General features: G+C 50.9%; 1 pseudogene; it reads left to right on the top strand.

Moving 5' to 3' along the window:
- The first annotated feature begins 13,003 nt into the window (after positions 1 to 13,003).
- On the top strand, positions 13,004 to 25,672 carry LOC119398747 (uncharacterized; annotated as a pseudogene).
- The last annotated feature ends 764 nt before the right edge of the window (positions 25,673 to 26,436 follow it).

Here is a 26,436-nt window from a genome sequence, read left to right as displayed (position 1 = left end):
TCGCCGTCGCCGCCGTCATGCTGCGTATATGTATAAGTATGTAGGTATACATCAATATCCCAAAGAAAAATAAATAAGAAAAATGCTTCCGAAGCGCGGAATCGAACCAGCGACCTCTGAGTTCGCAGCGCGGTGCGCTAAGCACTACTCCACAAAGCGTACATCCCTCAGGTACCTAACGGCGAGCGTTATATGCACACCCTTTACCGTTTGCAGTCCTCCGAGACGGAGGCGCTTATAAGCGTTTCTTCATACCAGCGAGATGGCGCTAGGCGTGCGTCGGGCGCACTTAAAGGCGTCGGCCAGCTCACTCGCTTCTTATATTTGCGCAGGGAGAACCTTGCCCTTCCGCTGTCTGCTCGCGCGGGCGCTCGAACAAGCTACCGCAGTGTTCATGATTCTCAGCAGATGGAGCTACGTGGTAGCTCTCACCGCGCGTCGCGTACGTGTAGCTAAAAGCGTTTCAGATGTCGTGCACGTAACGTGCGTGTACTTTTCACGTTTGCGTATGAGAAGTCCCTACGTACGTGAAATTAAAACTGTCAAGTAGCCGCCGGGTAGTGATGGACGCACGGTAGTTACAGCGCGTCGATCACGCGCCGCTCTTCTTGCTATCGCATTCGTTGCTTCGCCCTTGCGGCGAAACTGTGACTTTTTTCTCCACATGAATCGCTCGCACTGAGTGTCACTCAAGAGAGTTTGCGCATGTGTGATATTTTATACGCTAGGCAAAATGCCGTGTAACTGTTGTGTGCCGTTGTGTTCCACGAATGCATCGAAGGACCCGCAAATACGCTACCACGAGTTTCCCAGTAACGCAGGTCAGCATGACTGCGAAACATTTCCCGTGAAGAGAAGAGTATGGCAGCCTTATGACAGGTCCCTGGTGTGCGCCTTGCATTTTACGGAGCAGGACTACAAGAATACCGAGAAGTTGAGGATACTTTCGCCAACGGCTGTGCCGACAGTGTTGCTCGGTTATCCAAGCTACGTGAGCACGAAAAGCACGCCTGCTCTGAGAAAGAAGCGGCCACGATCCGAAATAGAAGCCGATAATGCGCAGTCACGTGCCGAGTGCTCGGGCAATGCTGCTTCAAAATAGCCGTTTTGTCAATAGCCAAAACGGCTCGTCAAGTGACAGCACTGAAGCCACGACGCCCAACAACTTTGAACTAGGGAATGAAACGTGTGTGGAAATGGCATCATTTTCAGATGCATCATGTCAAACTACACTTGACCTTGTTAAACTGACAGAAGAAGCTAAAAAACGCGCTGCTTCCAAGCGAAGATCGCTCGTTTGAAAGGAGCACTGTAGGCCGTTCAAGAAAAATTGGATGAGGCTGAGGAGCGCGTGCAGTTTTATGAAAATAACACGGACATTGCCTGTTTTATGAAGGTGCTCAATGGTGCTGCGCAAGGTGACAAGACTGCCGAGTTCGTTAGAAACGAAGTTCGCAGTTTCTCGACGAAGAAGCCCCATTACAGTGACCTCATTCTAAGAGAATGTGTAATTTGGAAGGCATGCTTCAACAAAAGTTATGAGCATGCAAGGTCCAGAAATATCTTTCAGCTCCCTTGTCGCTCAACGCTCCAGAAATATGTAGGCCATTTAACAGGTGAAATCGGCGTCGTTTCGTTGATAAAGGATCGGCTGTGCATCGAATTCAAGGGTCTCACTGTAGAGCAAGAAGCGTTCTGCTTCCTGATCGTTGACGAGATGGCCATACAGCAGAGGGTTATACACGACCGACAAGCCGACAAACTTTTTGGTTTCGTTGACCGTGGTGAAGAATAGCACTCATTAGCGGTACCCCAAGTGGCAAACCGATTACTAGGTTTTGTAATAAGAGGCTTGTCAACATCATATATTATTCCTGTCGGATATTGTTCTCTATGACCATAGAAGTGCTGAAAGTGGACTTGCGGGGCGGACGACCACGCCATGGAAGTCTGCAAAGTTTTCATCAGAAAGCTCTTACGAACGTTTCTTGCCAACTGGGCAGGAAATGTTAATGTCTGTTGAGTGTCTCGCACGCTTGGCGCAAAAACCTCTAGCCAGGAAGTTGCTGCGCCTGTGATTCCAATAACACAGCGATCCTTTCTTCACGCACGTGCAATAAGGCAATTATGACTCCCCTGATGTTCACAATGCTTTTGTTTCTAAGGTGTGAGCAACAGTCATTCCGGAAATACAACCGCACCTCTCAATGAGCGACTCTCCTGTTGATAAAATAACTGTAGCACAAACATACATTATCGGGGGTGAACAGCGCAACGGCAACAAAAGAGAGAAAACATGACGCGAAAAATCGCAACTCGCACGAGCAACCACTTCAGATAAAACTAACACTTGCTATATTTAGGTTGAAGCATCGCCGGCGCACATTCGGTAGGACGATTACCAATATAGTTAACGCTATAGCAAGTTTATTGCAACCCTTTAAAAACTAACAAGCGCATAGCAGCTGCGCTGTCAAGCCGCGATCCGCCGCAATAATTCCGGCGCTCTCGCTTTCGGTCTCCCCAGAGGCTCCCCCACTGGTGGCGCCGCGGCGGCAGCCAGGAGCACTAGGCGCGCGACGCAGTATCCGCTCCACGCGGCAGGCCTCACCGTGTGTTTGTACGTCCAATATGTCTGAAATTCCCCAGGCTAATAGCTTGGGACCTCCTTTGAAGCGGCACAGTCTTCTTTTGAGCGAGGTGAAGCATGTTCTTTTTTTCTAGCTCGTTTTACGTCTCCAGCTGACTCTCATCCACGTGCTCCACAGCGGGTGTAAACGTGTAAAAAGCACACCTAGCTCCACATAGCGTTAAGAACCATGAGCATTCTATTGGGCAAACCCACCGTATTGAATACACTCGGACAATATATTGGCTATTATCGTAAAAGCAACACATTTGGCCCACTGCTGTTGTGTTTAGATGCTTACCGCGCACCACCGGCACTCGATGATCGTCGGTCAGATGGCCGATCAGGATGGCCAACTCCATTTTACTGGCGCAGCTGCCGAGAGGGCACTTGACGGACCTAGCGAGAACGAAAAATGTCTATCAGGCGATCATCGTCATCATCATCATCAGCCTGACTGCGCCGACTGTAGGGCAAAAGCAACTCGCGTGTTCCGCCAATCAACGTGGTCCTGTGCTTCTTGTCGCATTATACCTGCAAACTTCTAAATCTCATCTACCCACCTAACTTTCTTTCCCCCCCCCCCCTACGCGTTTGCCTTCTCTTGGAATCGAGTCAGTTACCTTTAAAGAGCCCCTCAACAGGCCACACAGCAAATTTTAGTTAGGCGCTGGAAGTTGTTGCCACAAGAATTTTTCAAATCGGTTCATTGGTGTATACAAATAGGCTCAGATGAGGAAAAAAATTGAAGGACACTGTAAATTTCAAAGTGTGCTTGGCGAATGCCTGTGGCCTTTCGACTGACAATGCCACGGTATCGCGCGAATCCACATTCTTCGGGCGCTTCTCCGAACCGCTTGCCGTGGAATCACCAACGAGCTGCTTGGGAGCCATCCGACTAACTTCACCGCTGCCACGAGACGTCTGACGAAGGAGCGTTGCCGCTCGTGCTGTTGTGCCATCAGGTGATTGCTAAGAGAGTGTGAGGGGGCACGGACGGACGCCGCCGCTGCACGCCGCCGCCGCGTTGCGCAACAGTCGCGCAACGCGCGTTGGAAGAGCAACGCGCAACGGTTGATATGTGCCGTTGTGCCATCACGTGATTGCTGAGAGAGTGTGAGGAGAGGCTACAGCTGGCACCGCTCCATGGCATGAACAGACGGACGCCGCGAGTATTAGACATTAAAGGCTTTCGCCTTAAAATTTCTGGCGGCGCGAAACTATGATGCGAGGAGGCGAGCTTGAAACCCTTGCCACTCGCCCAGCGTAGCCTTTCCAAGCCAAATTCCTTCCCTGTCCTCTTCGGCAAACGAGCCGGAGGATCACATGACGCATACGCATTAATACGTTATGCGCATGCAAGGCCACGTGCGCATGATGTGCCCGAGCCAGCCCGAGCACGCGAGCGGCGTTGTGTCGGCGTTCTCTGTGGTGTACTGCCTGTTTCTGCGGGATGGGCATGAACGCTGCGAGATTTCCGCGGGCACGAGCCTAGCGGTATCAAGAGCCAGTGCCGCATGAACATTTAGGTAGACGCAGGAGAATAAATGAGCCTAATAAGCGCTGGAACGGGGTAGAAAATTAGTTTCGTTGAGCAGGGTAGCTATCTGGGCGAGTTGGTCGAACATGATAAAACAGCGCGGACACACGAATACAAAGGAAGACGGGCACGGGTATCAAAAGGCAATGAGGGTGTGGCATTAGTCCTGGAGATTAAGTGTTTTGTTTCGTGTGCCACGAACGTAGTGTACAAAATACCCTTGTCTTGTGGTGCCTCTTACATCGGCCAAACGGGCCGGTGCGTGAACACGATGCTTAGAGAGCACAGAACGGCGCTAAAGAAAAATGAGCATGCTCACTTGGCTATCCACTGTAGGAGGTTCAATTGTTATCCTATCCTCACTGATACAAGTGCTCTATACAGACATCAAGATCGCACCGTCAGGGAAATTATCACATCAATAAGGAGGCAAGGCGTTGTATCGGCTAGACCTCACTTAATCTCCTAGAAAAGGAGATTAGCTTTCTAGGTGGCACTTAGGATGTGGAATCGGATGTCTTGCTGAACTAGCGCATACTGTCACTAGTTCATGGCCTTGATACGTATTGTTGCCGCATGTGATGATCGTGTGTATATATATATATATATATATATATATATATATATATATTGCCACGGGCGTTTCTTATTATCACTTTTGCTGTATTCATTTTTTGCCCACAAAGACTGTCAGCAGCGCTCAGCGCAAACCGCGCCTCATTGTTCGAGATGCTTCGCGATTATTGTAGATCGTTTTGTTAGGATTGCGCGCAAGACGCGAACACTCGAGCTTATTCTATAACTTGCGCGACAATCAGCGATAACGCTGGAATATTCGACGGCACATGTATAAATACCGACGCGCTTCAACGTTTGTCAGTTGGTCGACGGTCGACGCTCTGTTCGCCGCTATCAGTGTATTGCTGTGACTTTCAGTTTCCCGGCCACAAGTTCGGCCAACTAAACAGTTTCATCTCGGACGTGCTGACTGCTGTCTATATATATATATATATATATATATATATATATATATATATATATATTGTCGCGAGAGGAAACGACAACGACACAGAGGAAACGACACACAGGGAACTCGAAGCGACCAGCTGCTTACATTCGGCCACAACAGCCACCAACTTCTTCGCTCTCTTCTTCCGCCACCACTAGCGCGTGGCACTAGCCTCTCCCCAGAAAAAAAGACATGGAAACAGACAAAAAAGAGACAATAACAGTGAAAACGTTACCAAAAAAAAGAATGTTTGTGTCTGTTGCACAGCACAAGGGCGATATAAAAGAAATGGGAAAAAACTGCACAATGGTCCTGAAGGCAGGCTCCGCACCACAGTTCGTGACTTGCAGTCAACGGGAATGGTACGGCTTCTTCCTGGAGACATGAACAACATCCGAGGAGCGTAGTCTACGGGAATGGTGCGATATGTCTGCTGGGACAACTTCGTAGTTGACTTCACCGAGGCGATGAAGAATTCTGTAGGGTCTAAAGTATCGGCATAACAATTTCTCGGAGCGCCCTCGTTGACGTATGGGGATCCAAACCCAGACTAGGTCGCCAGGCTCGTACGTTACAGTTCTGTGATGGGTGTTGCACCGGTGAGCGTCTTGATTTTGCCGCGACAAAATGCGTAAGCGTGCTAGCTTCAGGGCTTCTTCGGCGCGCTGAACAAATACGTTTGTATCCGGGGTAATCGCGTCCGGCGGAGTTGGTTGTAGCATGATGTCAAGCATCGTAGTGACGTCGCGGCAGTAAACCACACTAAAGGGAGCAAAACCGGTGGTTTCCTGAAGCGCAGTGTTGTAGGCAAATGTGACATATGGGAGGATTTCGTTCCAGTTCTTGTGATCCTTGGCGACATAGATATCTGCATATCTGCAATTGTTTAGTTAAGGCGTTCGGTTAACCCGTTGGTCTGCGGGTGGTACGCGGTTGCTGTTCGGTGTGTCGTACCGCTCAGCCGCAGGATATCTCGGAGCAATTGTGCCGTAAATGCCGTACCACGATCTGTGATGACAACAGCGGCGGCACCGAGGCGGAGAACGATGTTTTTGACAAAAACATCAGCCACATCGGAAGCAGTTGCTCGCTGAACGGCTTGGGTTTCGCAGTATCTAGTCAAGTAGTCAGTGGCGACGACAATCCAGCGGTTATCAGCTGAAGATTTCGGAAACGGGCCGAATAAATCCATCTCGACCTGTGCAAAAGGTGCGTGAGGGGGTCGTACAGGCTGAAGCAGACCAGCTGGTTTCATCGGTGGATTTTTGCGGCGTTGGCAAGCTGTGCAAGTCTTGACGTACTGCCTAACGGTTTTTGTAAGTTTCCGCCAGTAGTATTTCTGCTTGATCCTCGCCAGAGTACGCGCGAAGCCAACATGCCCGGACGATGGTTCGTCGTGGCATGCTCGCAAAATGTCGTCATGGAGAACAGCAGGAACGACTAGGAGGTAAACAGTTTTCGTAGGATGAAAGTTTCGCTTCTAGAGGACGTCGTTGCGTAGACAGAGAGATGACAAGTCACGCGTAAACTGACGTGGGGGTTGTGGGCGTCGTCGCTCAAGGTATTCGATCAGTGGTTGCAGTCCGAAGTCGTCGCGTTGCTGCTGAGCCACGTTCATTGATGTTAGAATAGAAAGGGAACTGAAATCTTCGTCATTGTCTTCCGTAGCGGTCTCGATGGGTGCGCGGGAAAGACAGTCGGCGTCGGTGTGTTTCTGGCCAGACTTGTAAACTATTGTTATATCAAATTCATGTAACCGAAGGCTCCATCTTGCGAGACGGCACGAAGGATCTTTCAGATTCGCCAGCCAGCAGAGAGAGTGGTGGTCGCTGACGATTCGGAAGGGGCGTCCGTACAGGTATGGCCTGAATTTCGTAATAGCCCATACGACCGCCAGACATTCTTTTTCAGTCATTGAGTATTTTTTCTCGGAAGATGACAACGTGCGGCTAGTGTAGGCAATAACGCGTTCCATGCCATCTTGATATTGCACGAGAATGACTCCGAGACCAAGGTTGCTAGCATCAGTGCGTACTTCTGTGTCTGCTTCGGTGTCAAAGTGACCAAGGATCGGCGGCGTTTGGAGGCGTTGTTGAAAGTCGCGGAAAGCGTCTGGTTGTTCGGGACCCCAAACGAAGGCGACGGCGTCCTTGACGATTTTCTAAACATTTCGCACAAAACGGTGGTAATGTGCACAAAGACCGAGAAAGCGGCGTATATCATGCTTTGTCTTCGGGATCTGGAATAAAGCAACTGCTATGGCCTTTTCAGGGTCAGGTCGAACACCGTTACTGCTGACAATATGGCCAAGGAATTTAAGCTCCTCGTATCCAAAGTGACACTTTTCCGGCTTCAGAGACAGGCCGGCGGTTCGAATGGCCAGAAGAACCGCCTCAAGCCGCTCAATGTGCTGTTCAAACGTCGTGAAAAAAAAACGACAACGGCGTCTAAATACACTAAACACGAGTGCCACTTGAGGTCACACAAAACTGTGTCCATCATTCGTTGGAATGTGGCTGGAGCGGAGCACAGTCCAAAAGGAAGGCTCGGCGCCGCGAGCTAACCGCCGAGCCACACACAAACCCAAGGCCCCGGCTGACAACGATCCTAAAGCCGAAGACTGGCTAACACGTGTAGAAGCGACATTTGTCTTTTCCCCTTTTCCTTCGTCCCTTGCTCACGCCGCTTTTTATCTACCGTACGAAGATAAGACGGGCGTAACCCGCCGCCTCGTCCGCCTCCGGCGGCTCTCCGCCTCTCCTCCCGCTGTTCTTTCCCTTCCTCGTTTTGTCACTGTTGCTTCCTTCGTTAGTTCTCTTTCTTTTTCTATTTTTTCCTCTCTTTTTTGCTTTTTTTTAAAGAACCGTCTGGCCCCCAAACTGGGTCGGCGGCCCTTGTGCAGCGTGTTCGGCCATGGCCGTTTCATTTCACTTACAATCTCCGAAGAAGGCTGGACCGCCAGCCGAAAGTGTTAGGGTAAAATAAATATTTGTTTTGTTTCCTATATTGTAGTACGAAGTTTCTCACTATATATATATATATATATATATATATATATATATATATATATATATATATATATATATATATATATATATATATTTGTGTGTGTTCAATAAATATTTCAGTTTCGCTGTCAGGGTTCGCGTCTGCTTGACGTGCAAACCGCGAAAACACGAACGCATGCGAAACGGAGGCACACGCTGTTTGTGTGTGTTATTGTTTCTCTAAAATTTCATTCACCTGTTCAAACAACAAATTACACAAGTTGAGATGTCACGTAAAATAATTAGCGCAGTGTCACGTGCCACTGTGGGCGACGTCAGAGCACAGGTGTCCACGCAGAGGAGCGACGTCAAAGCACTTACAACTTCGTAGGGCCCTTCCTTGTCGTACGTCATCCCCTCCGTCTTTGAGGGTGCACCGGCGAGACGAAGGGCAAGCGGCGTTCAGCTTGAATTTTGACTCGTTTCCGCGGCGCGTAGCATTACAAGTTTTCGCAGACGTGATCATGAACGCCCAGTGTATGCATTGCGCTGGTCAGCTCAAAATGACAAGACCTGGTGAGGGACCCTTTAATGACCAGTGGCTGTCTCGCTTACGTGCTACATGCCCTGCCCATGTCTATTTCTCCTTCATGATTGCGACTAAGGTGTCCTTAACACCCGTTTGTTCCCAGACCCATTCAGCCCTCTTTTTGGGCCTTAAGGTTAAACCTGTCATTGTCCTTTCTATTGCTCGCTGCGTCGTCCTCACTTTAAGTTGAACCCTCTGCCTAAGCCTGCAGGTCTCTGCTCTTAAGGGATAGAGGTAAACTACCATTCAAGATTTGAGAGTGCCTGCCGAATGTGCTCCACCTCATTCTTGTTCTTCGAGTTACTTCACGCTCGTGGTTCGGCTCCGTGGTCACTACTAGTCCTGAGTAAACGTATTCCGCTAACGCTTCCAGTGCCTCGCTACCTATTGTAAAGCGCGGTTCTCTTCCGAGAGTGTTGTACATTACTTTAGTTTTCCGCATAGTAATTTTCAGACCTAGGAAGTCACTGTGCAAAAGATTGCAATATTATAGAGACAGTGCAGACACAAAAGCGTGTTTCCTACAGCGTCTGGGCGTTTACATTGCGCAGATTGACGGGAAAATTTGCATGAACATTCCCACAATGGAGCTAGAGTTGTGAGTTTATTCCGCAGCTAGTGGACGAAGTCCGTTAGGGTAGAACTTTACTGGCTTGTTATAGCGTGATACCCACCGAACAGGCAGAATGGTAGCAAAGAGTGGTTAAACTCTCTTGTTTCTTTGAATGTGCCCTTTTCATTACAGGAAGGGTACAGAAGAAGTCTTGGATGCGTTTCATGGAATGCCGAATTTGAGTGCATAAAGCGCGACCGATGAAGGACGCACTTGACATGGGCTGCGCCGATTTTTTGTCTTCACGCCAGACAGTGAGACCCTAGCGTACTTTAATCGACGTCATCGGCTTGCTAACGACGAGAGAAACTCAGAGGCACCAACCAGAAGTACGTACTACGACGAGTGACCATTCTAGGCCAATGTTTTCCCGCGGCCAAGCCGGATGCCTCGCTAGGCCTACTGCACAGCGCCGAGGATTACGGAGCTCGCCGCCGCAGCGGCGCGTCGGCCGAGCCTGCGCGCCGTAGTAGACCATGACGGTCGCCGTCGAGAGCAACCCAATTTCTCGTGAAGAACTAGCCGCCACTGACTGGGTCACGAAAGCAAACAAGCTCAGGGTGACGTAAACAGCACCAGGGTCTGCCGTACCCGATTCTCCCGGAGATAAAGCGGCACCGCATCAACCGCCCCAAGTCAACAAAGGCCATGCTTCGGGTGCACCTCTAAGGAAGACGCCAACCGAACTCACGCCTCGACAGCGAGGACGCGTACTAGCCAAAAATTCTGTAGCTTCAAAACAGCCTCGATTACCGAGCGACGCACTCACGCTGATCGTTCGCCCTCATGGCGGACCGCTATTTTCCGAGATTTCGACCTACCAATTGCTGGAAGCGGTGTGCAAAGCAGCTCGCTTCACCAGAGACGCCGTGCGTCACGAAGACCTAATACAAGCCAACCTAATTCAGAACACTTTCGCGTACTGCACCCCAGATCTCCAAAGAGCTGAACGGGTCCTACAAGTCAAAGAGATCACCATCGACAACAAGGACTACGAGGTGTCCGTCTACTGTGCTCCATATGATAGCTCGGGCCGTGGTGTGATTCGCGGTGTCGACTTTTGAATGGACCGAGATACGATTCAAGCAGAATTACAAGATAACCGAAACCCGCCCATCGTGGATTTTCGGTGGCTCGGGAACACCACCGCAGTACTCATTACATTCGCTCAGCCCAGGTACCGGCATGGATTTACTTTTGCAACAGTCTACACAGATGTAACTTATTCAAGAAGTACGAAGTGTGCTATCGCTGTGGTGAGCTCGGTCATCGAGCTGACGTCTGCGCTAGCCCAACTACGAAATGAAGAGGCTGCGAACTACCATATCCGCCGAAAGAGCACAAGTGCATACCAACCTGTCGCCTGTGCAGCAAGGAGCACATCACGGGCGATAGCCGCTGCAAGAAAATCTTCAGGATCCCCTACACCGTGAAGCGCCGACAAGCGGAGGCACACAGAAGCAAGACACAAGAGCCAGGCAAGCAACAATTGAACGCTTCAGCACACCAGTCGATGGGACCAGCAACGCTCCGGCAGCCGGCAGAGGCAGCGGCAGGACCACTCGAACTCCTTTCCACCGCTCGAGTCTACCACCCCCAAAGGGCAATCTCAGACATCCTCCCAGAACAGAAAAGAGCCGCCTGCAGTCACCCAGCAGCCTGGAGTTTCTTCTCCTCTGCAGCATCCACCTGCGCCACTGTCATCTTCCCCCGTCCCACAAGGACATCAACAACCAGTGAGTACGCAGGAGGGAATTCCCAGCACTTGAGACACACACAAAGCGATTGTAGAACTGACGGCAGTTATACAACAGCTCATACTCCGAGTGGAGGCTCTCGAAAATCGAGCAACGTCACACCCTATCTCCGCCGGCCCCGCAGTCACCACCTACGGTAGAACCTATGGAAATCGCGCCTTCCAGCGGACCCCCACACAAACGCAAGGCCCCGGCTGACAACGATCCTAAAGCCGAAGACTGGCAAACACGTCTCGACAGACTCGAGAAAAAATACGAACTCACGCATCTCACATCGGGGCTCTAGAAGCACACATCGAACGTTCACTTCACACAATCGGCTCACAGGTCGTTGAACAAATTGAGAGCCTGAGCAAAACCATAGAAGCCCAGGGAAAAAACCCCCAGCTATCGCTGAACCCGCGGCCGCTGCGCCGGCACTCCCTCCAATGCCAGAACTTTCACAGCCTAATCATGGCATTCAGCTCAGCTAACACCACCGTCTGGCAGTGGAATTGTCGGGGGTTCGCACGGAAGCGTCCGGTCCTCCAAGAGTTCCTCACCGCAAGTGATCGCCCCGAGCTGATAGCCCTCCAAGAAGGGGGAAAGAACACGCAACTTGCCGGTTTCACAACATATTTCAGAACGAGTAAAGCCTCAAGTAGCCACCCTCGTCAAACGTAACCTCACGGTCCTGCAGCATAATTTCGACCCTACCTTCCCCGAACGCGTATTGTTAGAAGTATTACCTCGAGCCGGGCGCAATCGTCACACTAGTTTGTTTGTGCTTAATGTGTACAGCCCTCCACGGGCCCGTAAAGACGTTTTCGGACCCCTTTTCCTCAGTACCCAGGAGCTAGCGCGAGGGCAGCCTCTCCTTATCATCGGTGACTTCAATGCGCATAATCGCGCTTGGGGCTAGCACTAAGACTCGGCCAAGGGAAGACGCCTCTGGAATGACTGGCATACCCACCAGCTCACCCTTATCACAGATGTCTCCTACCCCACTAGGCTCGGTTCGGGCCTACACCGAGACACAACGCCAGATCTCCCCTTTACGAGCTCCGGAGACGAAGCTTCTTCGTGTAATACTAACGAAAATTTTCTAAGCGATCACTCCATGCTCGAGATCGTGATTAAAGAGCTCACGAGGCAGCGTACACGGCCGGCTCAGGTGATCAACTGGGACCTTTTTCGCGCACACTGGAAAGAGCAGGCAGCACCTCCCACCATTACGAACATCAACGCATGGACAACCATAATTGTCAAACAAGTGGCGGACGCCACGCAAACGGTCGACGTGTAAGACACAGTCCCTTACTGCGACCGTTACTACGCCCATCTCTGGAAGCGCAAGAAGTCGCTCGAGGCCCTACTGTCCACTCGAAAATGGGACCGCGATATCCGCCGTTGGCTGGCGCGCGCCCACACGAACATAGAGAACTACGCAATCTAACTCACCCGGCAGAGCTGTTACAACATTTGTTGCCAGATGAACAAGACCCTTAACACTCGAAATACGTGGAGCCTTCTCAGACATATGCTCGAACCAGCAGGAGGAAAGCTCCAAGCACGCCAACAATTAGAGCGAATGTTCGACTTGTATCCTGGCACGCCAGATGAGCTCAAACAAGAACTAATTTACACCTACATTCGGCCCCAACCGGCAACGAGCCTCCCCTTTTATCAGGGCTAGGACAATCCTACCTTAAACGCTCTAATCACTTTAGCTGAAGTCCGAGCAGAACTCAATCGCCTTAAGACCAACCCAGCAGCAGGCCCTGACCACATTTCTAACACATTGCTTAGGAATCTAGACGACGCCTCTATTCATGCCCTCACCGACTACCTTCAAGAATGCTGGGCCAGCGGTACCAATCCAAAAGAATGGAAGTGCGCCAATCTAGTCTTCATCCCTAAGACGGGAAAACCACCCACCTTGGCCAACCTCCGCCCCATCTCAATCACCTCCTGTGTGGGGAAGTTGATGGAACGCGTGATCCAGACTAGACTCCTTCTCTACCACGAAGACAACCACCTCCTACCAGATACCATGTTCGGCTTTCGCCCTCATCTAGCAGCGCCGGACATTATGCTTCTTCTTCATCACCAGGTCGTCATGCAACGCACCCTTGACACAAAAGTCATTGTTGGTCTCGATGTTGCCAAGGCTTTCGACAACGTCCTCCACGAAGCAATTCTTCGACAACTACAGACCCTTGGCGTCGGACATTGTACGTATGCATACGTACGAGACTTTCTCACCGAGCGAAAAATAAAACTGTGCGTCGGGACGGCAAATTCCTGCACCTACTCTCCTGGCAACCGCGGCACACCGCAAGGCTCCGTTCGGTCACCGCAGCTTTTCAACGTCGCACTGATAGGACTACCTAAGCTTCTGGCTGACATCCCCAACTTACACCACAGCCTGTAGGCTGAAGATCGGACTCTTTGGATCGCGCAGGGCAGCGACGGCCAGATCGAAGAGGCTCTCCAGACCGCCATCGATCGTGTCGGTAGATACCTCGATACAGTTGGCCTTAGCTGTTCGGCGACTAAGTCAGAGTACATCATCATCTCGTCCCCAGGACGACGTGCACCAAAGGTACTTCCTGAGATGAACCTCGAGGTCCAAGGTAACCCCATCCCTCGAACGGATCACATCAGGATTCTAGGCCTGCACTTACAGGCAAACGGCAGCAATACTATTTCGCTCCAACGCATCGACCAGTCGATGGTTCAGATCGGACGCCTTATCAAGCGAGTCACCAACAAGCACTGAGGTATGCGAAAGTCCAACCTCCTGTGCATCGTTTAAGCCTTCATCTGCTCCCGCACCTTACTTACGTCTCACCCGCGCCGAAAGCGAACGGCTACAGACGACACTTCGCAAAGCATACAAAACGGCCCTAAGTCTTCCCATGTCCACAGCCACTCACAAGCTTATGGCTCTCGGGATCTCCAACACAGTGACCGAGCTGATTGAAGCTACCCTCACCGCTCAATATGAGCGGCTGTCCCTCACACACGCTGGCCGAGCGATACTGCAGAAAATTGGGATCTCACCAACGAGGGCGGCCCCCAACTATGCAGACCTCACACCAGAATATCGTCGAAGTCGCTACATCCCTCCCATTCCCAAGCAGATGCATCCGCAACACCACGCTGAGAGGCGGGCCGACCGGGCACGTCAGTTCGAGAAGCGCTTCAGCGGACGTCCGGACGTCACGTATACGGACGCCTCTTACCACCCCTCGAAGCCAGCGATGGTGGCGGTAGCCGTCGCCCCCCCCCCTCCGTAGCTGGCACACAGCATGCAGTATTCGCAAAACAGCAACGGTCACCGCCGCAGAAGAGGTTGCCATCGCGCTTACGCTAGCTGACCCTACTACCAAAGTTGTCATCAGTGACTCTCAACAAGCCATCCGCAACTACGATGCCGGCCGCATCTGTCGCCAGGCATTACACATTATACTTCCTTCTCCCCCCTGTTCTACATCCCGTTTACTCCTTTGGGCTCCAGCCCACGAGTCGCTGAGCGGAAACGCCCAGGTGCACACACTCGCCCGAGATCTTAGCTGCCGAGCCGAGTGTAGGGTTCACCGCGCCGCTTCCCCTGATACAAGTATGCCGCGCGACTCACTACTCACCACTTATACGGACATCCTCCAGTATTACCGGCTCGGAAGATGCGTATACCCCCCTGCACTATTTACCCGCATAATTTGCGCCCTCGCATAATTTGCGCACCCCTAATATTTGGCCAGCTTTACTAAAAAAATATTTACTCGCATATTTCGCGCTCCCCTTCCCGTCCGGCCGAGCCAGCTCGCCGGCGCGCGCGCACGGAGAGACTTTGGACGGCCGCGACCCCGCGGCCCTCGGCGAGCAGGCGAGCGCAGTCATACACAAGACGGGCTGCGAGCGCGAAGTCCTTTTTTCCTATTACTTCGTTCTATTCTCCGGAAACCCCCGAACTACGGTACTAGGGACCGTACCAATCGTACCCGAACACCCAAACCAGTTAACGGGCTGTCGAAACTGCGTTCTCCCGCCGTGAGAATGCATGCACGCGACACGGCACGGACTACTTTCTGCATCGGAGTCGTGCAAGGGCCAGTCGCGCCAACTTTTCCCCTCGCTTCCCCTCCTCCTCTGCGTCCGCGCCATGTCCACGCTGCAACGCAGCCTTGGTTGATTTCGGAAGTTTAGGTTTCGCGATCAGCCAGTTGCGTTTTCACTGTCCTCTTGCGCTAGGCTACAATAACTATTCGGCAAAATTCAAGCTCACTGTTATGAAGCTTGCCTAAGAAAACGGGAAACGTGCCGCCGCCAAGCACTTCAGTGTGAATGAGAGTCACGTTCGGTACTGGATAAAGCAGAAGAGAGGTCCGAGCACCGAAGCATCGAAAGTTTCTTGCCGTGTAAGAATACCTTTTCAAATATGTGCGGGAGCTTAGGTCCACCGCTATCGCCGTGCCGTGGCACCTCGTTACTCCCCGCATTGTCGCGAAAAGCTTCAAGAAGACGGGGCGGTCGAACGCGCTCGACGGAACCGAGGACGACGCGCTTTGGGAGGGCGGTGACAGCGGCCGCGGCGATGATTCTCAGTCGGACTTCTCGACCAGTGATTCTGACTAGACCGTGCATGATCGAATCTTTCTGGTTAAAGTAAGTGCTAATTCTGTTAAATACCCTTGGTTCGCGCCATAATTTATTTTATTTTTTAATGTATTAAACCGCGCGCGTTAGGACCATATATACTGCGCGTTATTTCAGATGCGTTCGCGAAATATCCGCGTAATTTGCGCACCCCCTCTTCGGAGCTCCAAATTCGCGAAAGAAAGTGCGCAAATTATGCGAGTAAATACGTAACAAGACGTGAGGCCGTCCAATGGCGCAAACTACAGACTGGCAGCTTCCCACACCCACTCTTATACAGCAGAATTTTTCCGGAACGGATAGCGCCAAGGTGCAAACATTGCTCATATGCGGCGACACTCATACATATGGTGTGGACGTGCACGCACTACAACACAGACAACACAAACACTCCAGAGTCGTAGGAGTCCCTCTTGGGTGCCTCCGAGCCAGAAGACCAATGCCGGCTCATCCAGCGCGCGGTAGAGGCTGCGGTATCCCAAGGGATCCCCGACGACCTCCTCTGAAATAGCGCAGCCAGTCTTCGTACTGGTCCCCTCTCTCTATTTTTTTTTGTTCTGGGAGCAATAAATATATCACCACCACCACCGGTTCGACTGGAGATGCGAGACGCGGGCCGAATGTATGGCTGCTTGCCGAGTGAGCTGTGAAGGAACGTGTGAAAGACAAATACCGGCAGTGCGGCGTCGAGATGCGAGTAATAATAACCGAGATTTTGTTTTCAGTGCCAATATACTGACGTCATATGAGTACATAAAATGAATACATCTTGTAGCTTGTAGGTTTAACGTCTGAAAACCACCGTATGATTATGACAGACGCCGTAGTGGAGGGCTGCGGAACTTTCGACCACCTGGGGTTTTTTAACGTGCACCTAAGTCTGAGTACACGGGCCTCAAGCATTTTCGCCGCCATCGAAAACGCGGCCGCCGCGGCCGGAATTCGATCCCGCGACCTGTGGGTCAGCAGTCGAGTACCTTAACCACTAGTCAACCGCGGCGGGGCAACGGTCAATATCTAAAATACTGTTCTAGAAGAAGGCTTGAGTGGAAGTTTATTGCCGAAAGGGCCGTATGACGGGGAGTATTTTGGGAAAGAATGATGAGAACAATGACGCCTACCTTACGAAAGATTATTCATCTGCAAAAGCTCACGCCTAAAGAATTCACCACAGTCTTGTACGAAGTAGTGGCCATGGTGATTCCAGGCCTATCACTTACCTATCATCGTCACCGGAAAAAAGTACTGACACCAGCCCATTTTATAACCGGTGAAGGGAACACTAGCATTCCATTCAACCAAGAAGTCATCCTTTCAAGCTCGAATGCCACACTTAAGAAGATGGTGTAAAGAAGAGATTCATTACAACGTAAAAAAATGTCATTATAATGGAATCATCACGCACAGTTGAGCACTTTTGGAGAAGGTAGAGTGAAGAGTACCTTTTAAGACTCTCTTCTGCAAGCCATGCGTGTGTTCAAAGTCAAGATTCGAACCGCGACAGCTTTCGAAGACTGGAATAATCATAGAGTGACACCTTGGACGGGATGCGAACACGAGAGACTGTTGAATAAGCAAAGCAAGGGCTCTGTCATACGAAGAGCTGTACAACATCTCTACCCCATAGTGATGCAATTGTCTTAGAAGATTCGAACTGCGTGCCTCTTTGGGGGCGGAGAATGCTGATAAATTCTTCTATTCTGAAACAACAAGAGCTCTAGCGTATACAGCAAAGAAAACTGAGATCAGTGACGGGATTCACCACAAAGCTACGGCAGTTGCTATAGTCCACTTGGTATAATTTATTCTACAACAGGCATCACCTCGTGATCTTCAGTTTACGCTATCTTGTGCGAGCTCGCACGAACCTTACAATTCCGTTACTCATTACGGCACACGTGTCTCATTATGACGCACGTACATTGTAATACGCGTGCCTCACACTAAACGTGTCTATTTGCCTGACCGCAAATTTCGCACCGTGAAGCGCTGCTCTAACCAACTACTCTGTGAAACAGTCGCAGTTATTCATAAAACAATCACTTACCTAGCTGCCAGCCTGCTATGTGCCGGACCAGGTGGGAGGGTGTCGTTGGCACTTTCGACGACCTCCATTCTGCAAGAAAATGATGGGGGAAATTTTTTGTTATGAGTTGCGAGAGCCCCGCAGATTGCAGGAAACATCATCGAACTTCATGATCAGCCTAAGCTTTCAGCGACCATCATTTATATCAGGCGAAAAGCTTACGTCAGAAACAGGAGATCTTCCCTGCAACTATCAGTAAGTACGGTATTTTTCTCGTTCATCTGCCGACATTTTTGAAGACGTGATATAGTGTAACAGTGTGGTATCTGCCGCGGATCGAGAGTAGAACTTGTCCGTGTGGCTTCCCATGTTATGGCCTCGTGTTCCTCATCCTGTATCTCTCAGCACGAGAGCGTACGGCCGTAGGTTTCCGTACGACATGACACTCACATTGCTTAGTCACATTGGTTTCTTTACAGTGACAGCCAACAAGGCTACCCAGTACGAATCGATTCATTTTTATTGCGATAGCAATTATATGGACAGTCTCGACGGGTTTTTGCCGTCGCCGTTGCCGTCGCCATTGCCGTCGCCGTCATGTCGTTCCGGTATGAAGTCCAAATTGATAACATCCCCCCGCGCATTGTATCTTCTATCGCGGGTAAAAGCGCTCGAGCGGGCGAGATGAACGCGACCGAAGCTGAGTTCAAACAAGCCGGCCCATCGCTCGGAGGGCGCATGCGATAACATCACCCCGCTCGGGGGAGGCCTGCCGTCAAAGCAGACAAGAAACGCGCGGCCTTCTTTACCTAGCCTTAATAGACGCGAGGGGGGGGGGGAGTGTCGCGTCGCGCGAGGAGCAACTTTGAACTTTGAATCTAAGGGCGCGGTCGCAATCGCCGGCGCGCGCGCTATCTCGAAAGCCATCACAGCAGGCGGCTCGTGTACCCTTCCGAAAGTGATCATCACGGACTCCCGTAAGGCATGTGCTCACTACTTGGCAGGAGAGATATCCCCCTTAGCCGGCCAAATTCTAAAACGGGCTGCCATTGATCCGACCCCAAAACGAATTATATGGGCTCCAGGCCATCAGGGCTTACGAGGTAATGAGGCCGCTGGCGCGGCCGCCCGAGCGCTTACCCACCGGGCTCCTCACCCTGGCTCTTATGACTCGGAGGCCAATACGCCGCTGCTGCGGTTCAAAGAAATTCTCGCGTATTATCGCGACACTCACCGCCTTTTCCCGGCTCCTGCAAAGGGGCTGAGTAAGGCGGATGAGTGAACTCTAAGGCGCCTGCAGACAGGTACTCTACTCTGTCCTGCAATATTAAAACACTATGATCCGAACACGGATGGGCGGTGCCCACACTGTGGGGAGATCTGTGATATCTTCCACATGGTGTGGGCATGTACTAAAAATCCCCACCTGCCCCCTTCCCCTACCCCTTCACGAGAGGTATGGGAGACTGCCCTCCTCAACTGCTCCTCACTGGAGTCGCAACGGGCTCTGGTGCGACGGGCGCGAGACGGGGCCTCGTCATGCGGTGTCCCGGACTAGGGACGCCGACCATGTAGCGGGGTCATGCTTTGGCCCCCAAACTCTCTTTCTTTTTTCTTTTATAATAAATGTTTTTCATCATCATCATCGTGTACCCTTCTACGTGCTGCACGCTCAACGTGAAGTGACTATGCGAAGAGCATCGCTCCCTGCAGCGGCCGTATTCTCTTACACCAGCGTTTTGTAGTTACGCGAGATCGGATACAAAACAGTTAGCTGCCAGCCTCACTTCGTGTAACCAGAGTCACTCAATGCTTCTTATGGTCACGAAACTGCCGCGTCAGTTTCATATGGAGCCAGCGGCCGCCGCCAGAAGCGCAGCTGTGCTTGAGAGGCGATGCGAACGCTGCTATCGCTGGGGTTGTGTGTGGGAAGCCTCGGTGTTTAAGCTTTCTAAACTTCCGCAACGGTCGCTTTGCTTTCACGCTTTTACTTCTAGCACTGAGCATGCATAAATACATTTCTGAACGCGTTTTCTGTTTTAAAATGAGCACCCGGGAGGAAAAAAACCAGCCAAATTAAAACATGCAGCTCGCGGTGGTATCAGCAGAAAAAATACAAAAATTCGGGGATTAACGACAGAATACCAAGATATATAATTACGAACGCCGTAGCAGGGGACTTCTGTATGACTTTTGCCACCTGCAGGCACAGCTGTTTCACCGTGCTTGTAAGTCGCTCGCTGTACGCCGCCGGCCGCAAGTTGATTCGTCTCGACGCTAGATGTTTGACAACAGTTGTGGCATGTAGAGAAAGACACAGTTTGACCTGTACTTTATTCCAGAAGACATTATCCTCTGTGAAGCATATTCTACGCAACGTTTCTTTCACCTGCACCGGCAACGCACTCACACCGGCCGCCGGCCGGCTTGGTGCCGACGACGTAGCGAAGCCTACTTCGTATCGCTTCGTAGTTGTAGCAGGTAACTCTGCGGGAATACAACCGCTGACGAACAGCTTATTTTTGTTAACGCTGGCAGTGTTCTTCGTAGTTCTTCCTCATTCGTCACATTGAAGCGAGTTATCCGTAGCGTCCGGGCTCGAAGGCTTGCACTTGTTTGGGTCCGAAAGCTCGATAGGGAAGAAACGTGGGTGAGCGCGCTCGGTCGCTCGCTGCGTGCGCCGGCGAGAGTTGCACTTGACTCTCATAACAGCTTCTATTCGTTGTAATAGTGCTTCGCTTTCACTCTGGCGTACAACCGATATCACTTGTTTTCGTCTAGCCGACAGGGCCGAGCAGTGCAGCACTTAGCAGGTGATCGGCGCGCAGTTACACTCCCCGTTGGTCCCTTTCTTGCCAGGCGTTTGCGCACGACATGCACTACGGTGCGGTCTAAACAGGGCGTCGGCGACGCTCGGAGCTCTTCACAGGCTGACTCACGTGGTCGTTTGCATGGTGGTCGCACTGTAGATGAGCGAGATCGAGGTTTGCGCTTTGTGAGATACGAAGGAAGTCCTTCAAAAATCCTTGGAACGGTGTCAGCCTTCAGCGTTGGTTTGTCGCGTTTCTGCGACACGGAGTCGCCGTTGATGTTAAAATCATACGCAGTGATAATGTCCGAGGCGTCGAAATGGTTTGCACACACACGTGTATACTTCGACTCAAAGTTAATTATCACCGCTTTCTTGCAGCGGTATGGCCCGCTTCCATTTCTCGCGCTGCTGCTTGTCTAACGGTAAACAAAACAACGACACCTTTTTGGTTCCCTTGTAGCCGGAACGGCACCCCGGCACGCAACATCTGTTAGGCATCCTAGTCCTGCGACAGCGTTTCCTCTAACTTGAACATATGATATCCAGCAGCTTGTCTCGCACTGCGCGAGTATTTCAATACGCGGACGGCGCAGACTATCGCCTCTGTTAGAGTTACTGTATATGCTACCTTTAGGTAGCAGAGTTGCGCATCTGTCTTCCAACGCCGCTAGCAACCATGCATTGCGGAGAAGCTTACGCTCGGGCTAATTTTTGTATTTCTCGACGCCGCCGCGGCAGCGAACTGGATTAACACTTGTCGTCGACAGCCAATGTTTATCACCGGCGTTCGAGACGCCTGACATGTTAATCGGCGACACGGTAGGCATGTCGTCTGCAAAAATGAAGTGCGACTTCACCGCATAGCTGTGGTTGCTAGCCGGACCTATGCGCAACTCTGCTACCTAAAGGTAGCATATACAGTAACTCTAGCCTCTGTGGCGCAGCGGTGGCGCGTTGCGGCATTTTCGAGCAGCGTATGAAGCTCGCCCAAAGCGTGACGGTGCAGTTTCGTTACGATAAAGAGAATTGAATGACTCTGGTGTAACACTACAATTTGTTGCTATCGCAGTCATTGCTTCGCTCTTGCGGTGAAGCTGTGACTTTTTTTATCATATGGAATGCTATCACAGTGTCATCACTCAGGGAATTGCTGGAATAGATGGCACATGAAGGACACCCTCGTGGATTTAAAACCGCCCAAAAGAGGACAATCCAAAGGACGACACAAAAAGCAGCATAGCTTTCTATGTTTGCATATTAACTAATAGTAACTCGGGCTTTACGTATCCAAACCAAAATATGTTGAAACACGACGTAGTATGGGACTCCAAAATAACTTCGACACCCTAGGGAAGTGGTTCTCAGCCATATGGATGTTTCAGGGACACCTTGTGGACCGGTGGAAGTGATGACGGACCCCTTGCAGGGAGCTAAAAAAGGGGGAGAAAGGGTGGTCATAAGTTAATAAAACACGCAGCGAGAAATGTGTGTCTTCTATTTTTCCCTGGCAAAGAATGGTCAAACTAAAGTGCCCCGCCAATTCTATCTCAAAAGCTTGCCAATAAGTTGTGCGGTCTGCAGCCATATTCAACCTCCTTCTAGCTGTTTGCTCTTCTAATATCCAAGACTAGAAAAAATATGCTGCCGTGCATATGTCGCAGAAAAGTGCTACAAGTACTCAATAAGAAGGGGAAACTTAAGTCAGCTCCACCGCAATGCTAATGTGTTATGCGGGATAAATGCGGGATAAAATCAGAAAGGGCCGCGCCCGCGGGAGATCGCTTGTCTTCAAATAACGCGTTCTTTTTTTTTTACGGTGGGTTTCGCGGAACTCCAAAAATGGTTTCGCGAACCCCCGGGTCCGCGGACCCCCTTTTAAGAACCACTGCCCTAGGGTGTGGTAAGGCTCTGTTATACTCTGACGTCCAACGCGAGCGCCCGCGAGGACGTTGCGTTTCGTCACGCCGAGCCGGCGACGCTACGCCAGGCGCAAATCGGTCTCAGCTACAGTCCAGCCGGCTCCAACGCGCCGGTGCGATCGCATCTAGAGGAGCGCATGCGCAGTAACGCGAAGAACGCCCGCGCCACCTGTCGGGAACCGACGAAACAGCCCGCGAAGCAGGTTCCTGTACATGCGAGTCCGGCGCGGCCGGCGCGAAATGCAGCAGGATCTATTCCGCGCCGAGCGACGCCCGAGCGCGCCAGCAACCGTCGGCAGCGTCGGCGGTCAGCCGACGTCGGACTATAGAGGGCTGTTTTTTTGCTGACGTAACGTCGCCGTGACGCGTGTGCACGCTCGTCGACGTTACGCTGGAGTATATCAGAGCCTTTAATGTGCGCCTCGACGTTGTATTGCCTTGCACTGCACGAGCAGATTAGGGACCGTAACAAGTAGGATGGTACACACGCTTGCCAATGTAATCTGCTACGAAGCAGGCACGCTTGCGTGTTTAGCAGTGTGGTTTGCTGGGCCAGTGGGTACATGATGAATAGTGAAGGGTTCCAGCAATTTCAAACACGAGCACAAGAAAGGAAACGCACAGGACAAGGCTGGTCTTACAACTGAAGTTTATTAGAAAAAAACGGTTTTCCCTGGGACACCACCACGCATGAGTAAAAGCACCATCATGTCAACATACTATCTAGCACGCACCCCCACACCCCTCTTTCTTTATCTTAACCGGACCTTAACACGTGTGCTACATGGGAAATCATAGATTATCAAGGTAATGACATTCTTTCTCAGTTATCTGCACCGAAGCTTCACTGACAAATAATTCCGCGCCCAACTTCCGGATGTGGAAAGCTTCGCATATTTCTCTTTCCAGTCTATTGTGTTCCCTCCCCACAATCGAGACACTCTCAAAATGGGGTGTGCATACACTCCTCTTGCAATGCGAGGGCAAGTGCCCTCCTGTGCCAGTTGGTAGCAAATTGCGACGTTCCCGCATGCGGTCTTTGATGCAACGGCCCGTCTGGCCCACGTATGGCCGACCGCAGGAGAGAGGTATCTGATACATTACAGATGTCAAGCATTTTGTGAAAACGGTAGAGTGTTTTTTCCCTCACCCCCTGCTTGCGTCCTTGTTCCCTCCTGTGATGCTTTTGCACAACCCGGACAGTTTTCTGGGCGCAGAAAACATCAGAGAAATGCCGTTTCTTGTGGCCACCCGTTTAATGTGTTGTGTGATAAGCCATGAAGGTATGAAATCACTTCGACCTTTTTCCTTTTCGAGGAATCCATGCCCTCGTCAGACTTCACTGACTTCTTCCTCGTCATCTTGCTGAACAAGATTTCAGCGACGGTTGTTAGTAATGAATTCGGGCAGCCTGCTGAAGTTAACCTAGCCTTTTGGGCATCAAAACTTTCTTTCAAAGTGTGCGTGCAACTCTTGTTAAGAGCATTCGTGAAGCACAACGAAACAATACGCAGTTTTAGAATAGCGTACGCAAAGCTTTGCGGTGGCTCTTCGCGCAACTGCGCATGCGTCGTACGCTAACCGCTTGCGGGCTCCCGTTAAGTGACGGAAATACTGGGCAAACGCTAACGCTAACTTGACGTACGCTATTCTTAAACTGCCTAATGCCTCTTTTCCTCAATTTGGAATGGGGCGGTTCGTACGGGAGAAGGGCTTTTGTTGACCTGGGACAGTACCTCCAGCACAGAAACAGACGACAGCCAAGAAGTAGCTGCACATAGTATTTTAATGTGTTTTGAAGATTCCTCCCGCAACCTTAAGTTCACTTATGAACTCTGCCTAGAGAATGCAATTAGGTTCCTCGATTTGGACATTAAGTTTCAATGTGGAGGGCATGTGTGCTGGAGGTACTGTCCCAGGTCAACAAAAGCCCTCTCCCGTACGAATCGCCCCATTCTAAATTGATAAAAAGAGGCATTGGTTCGTTGTGCTACACGAATGCTCTTAACAAGAGTTGCGCGCACACTATGAAAGAAAGTTTTGATGCCCAAAAGGCTAGGCTAACTTCAACAGGCTACCCGAATTCATTACTGACAACCTTCGCTGAAACCTTGTTCAGCAAGATGACGAGGAAGAAGTCAGTGAAGTCTGACGAGGGCATGGCTTCCTCGAAAAGAAAAAAGGTCGAAGTGATGCCATACCTTCATGGCTTATCACACAACAATAAACGGGTGGCCACAAGAAACGGCATTGCTCTGATGTTTTCTGCGCCCAGAAAACTGTCCGGGCTGTGCAAAAGCATCACAGGAGGGAACAAGGACGCAAGCAGGGGGTGTGGGAAAAAACACTCTACCGTTTTCACAAAATGCTTGACATCTGTAGTGTATCTGATACCTCTCTCTTGCAGTCGGTCCTACGTGGGCCAGACGGGCCGTTGCATCAACGACCGCATGCGGGAACATCGCAATTTCCTACCAACTGGCACAGGAGGGCACTTGCCCTTGCATTGCAAGAGGTGTGGATGCACACCCCATTTTGAGAGTGTCTCGATTGCGGGGAGGGAACGCAATAGACTGGAAAGAGAAATATGCGAAGCTTTCCACATCAAGACGTTGGGCGCGGAATTATGTGTCAGTGAACCTTCGGTGCAGATAACTGAGAAAGAATTTCATTACCTTGATAATCTATGATTTCCAATGTAGCACGCGTGTTAAGGTCCGGTTAAGATAAAGAAAGAGGGGGTGGGGGTGCGCGCTAGATAGTATGTTGACATGATGGTGCTTTTACGCATGCGTAGTGGTGTCCCAGGGAAAACCGCTTTTTTTTTCTAATAAACTTCAGTTGTAAGACCAGCCTTGTTCTGTGTGTTTCCTTTCTTGTGCTCGTGTTTGAAATTGCTGGAACTCTTCACTATTCACGCTTGCGTGTGATGCGGCACACATGAGGTGCACTTGCTGGGGTTGGAAAATTTTAATGATGTGTTGGAAAACCTACTAAACAGCAGGCCTTTGTGAGCAACGCTTGTGGCACAGTTCCAGTCGTTCATGGAATTCTTAAGGATTCAAGAATTCGCGTGTTGGTTCATTTGCAGCTTTGAGTTGCGCAAAACAGGAGCACAAGACCAAGACAGCGGTCAAGGCACTGGACTAACAACTGACAGGTTTATTGCAAACCAGATGGGGTAGCATACACACACAAAAAAGCAACCTTGTTCGTGCACATCGAATGCCATAATTGCGAGCGAAATTGTTCAAAAAGGGTGATTTCGTAGTTTATTACACTGGTGGATGGAACGTAGACGCAAGAATCGTATTTCTTGGTAATGTGAAATGCCTCGATCATTTCGCGTGTATTATCGTACACGTGTCTGCAGATTACACTCGTTTTTTTTTGTTTTTGTTTAAAAACGAAAGCTGTATACAGCCAGACAAAACGAAATCCGCCTGTTCTGATGCTGCTAGAAGCTTCTCCATTGGCTGCGCCGTCAGTGACGTCATTCTCTACGTCGAACCCAAGCGCGTGCGCCACTGGCTGCGCCGTCTGTGACGTCGTTCTCTCCGCCGTACCTAAGCATGCGCGGCATAGCGGGCGGATGCTGCGAGGAGGTGGCGATGCGGGCAGAGCTGCGTCCACGTGGCAGCGGCGCGATCGCGTTCGCCGGGGCCAACGGCCGCTGTCGACGGGAGTTTCTCGAGCGGCACTTCGGCTGCGACGATCCCGTTCAGTACGCGTCTGCCATGCACGCAGTGAGTTGCACGGCGGTGTGTTCGACGACACAGCCGTGAACTCAACTCGTCTTGTCGACGGCATGCATTACCTAGCCATCGCTCCCGGAGAAGTGCAGGTTCCCCTGTCAATACTGTACGACGAACACGCCGAGGAGTTGTCGTTTCCGCAGATATACTCGACTGTCC

This window comes from Rhipicephalus sanguineus, chromosome 7, assembly GCF_013339695.2.
Source record: "Rhipicephalus sanguineus isolate Rsan-2018 chromosome 7, BIME_Rsan_1.4, whole genome shotgun sequence".
NCBI classification, from domain to species: Eukaryota; Metazoa; Arthropoda; class Arachnida; order Ixodida; family Ixodidae; genus Rhipicephalus; species Rhipicephalus sanguineus.
This window is presented reverse-complemented; position numbering and strand designations above follow the sequence as displayed.